We start from the raw sequence: 1443 nt of genomic DNA on the forward strand, positions 1-1443 counted from the left end.
CAGCAAATTAAAATAACCACAACTCCCATAAAGTATGAAAAGCGAGCTAAATGTGTCACACTGCAAAAAGTACGTCAAACTAAAAAAATATAAACAACATAAACTGAGTAAAAATCTCATAAGGTTTCGATAATAAATCTTCCAGTCAAAAAGATGGGTCATAAATTTTGAACTTAATAAAGCTTAAGAGCGACTTTTAAGTTAATTCTTGCAGTTGCAACAAAATTCCATTCTCTTCGTCATCATCAACAACGACTGCAACATCAGCAGTTTCTTCGTGTGAGAGAATATAGTGTTAAAGTTATTTTTTTTTTTTTTGTTTTTGCTGTTAATAATTAGTTGACTAATAAATTGACTTTTTTGTTGACAAACAGAAAGGTGTTCGTCCAATAAAACCAACGGTAATATCAGCAACATTATCATATTCGTTTAAACTATAAACCAACAACAAAAAGACGTCATTTATTGTCTTTATTTTTGTATTCTTCTTTTTTTATAATTTTGTTGTAATTTATTACTATCTTGAACTGTTTGCCGATTTCGGGGAGTTAGTATTTCACGATCATATGAAAAATATTTAAAAATATTACAGGAATGTTATAGCGCCCTACATTGGTTCATTGTAGTTCAAAAATTGTTAAACTCAATTGAAAATTTCAACATAACGAACTTATATAGTGTGACTCCTAGCTTTATACTGATGAATTAAAAAATTTATCTTTAAAGTTGTTTTCCTCTTAATTTCATGATTTCTTGAGTGATATATGAATGTTTATATCTGCTAGATAGTTAATTGTATTGAAATTGTTTGTTTTAACTTCTTTATTTTAACGAATGCACATGGTGAAACCGGCTTCTTTTCGTCTTGATATTTTGCTTGTAATTAATTCGATTTTTATTTCTTTTTAATTTGTATCACCACTATTACGACTGTTGTTGTTCATCAAGCTTGCATATCTATTCAGCCTACAAGTCCAGTGTCTGGTGATGTACCTTCATTTCATGTATAAGTTAAGTAAATGTTTTTTTGTACTATAACAAACGCATGTAAATTTCAGTTTAATGGCTTCAAACAACAACTGCAGAATGGAAAAAAACTAAAAGTTCAAATAAAAACGACCACCCACATTGCATCTGGACATAAAAATCAACAACATATCGCACAAGTAATGTAAAAGATTAAGTGGATATGTAAGTTAAAGGAAAAGGACGATAATGCAATGACTCAAATATATATATATATCGTACTGAAGTAGAATAGAAGTAGAATTTAAGTAGAACAAAACAAGTACAAAACTGGAACAGTACTAGAACAGAACTAAAACTGAACTAGAGATGAACCAGAACTGAACTAGAACTGAACTAGAACTGAACTAGAACTGAACTAGAACTGAACTAGAACTGAACTAGAACTGAACTAGAACTGAACTAGAACTGAACTAG

The sequence above is a fragment of the Lucilia cuprina genome, chromosome 6, assembly GCF_022045245.1.
Source record: "Lucilia cuprina isolate Lc7/37 chromosome 6, ASM2204524v1, whole genome shotgun sequence".
Classification (NCBI taxonomy): domain Eukaryota; kingdom Metazoa; phylum Arthropoda; class Insecta; order Diptera; family Calliphoridae; genus Lucilia; species Lucilia cuprina.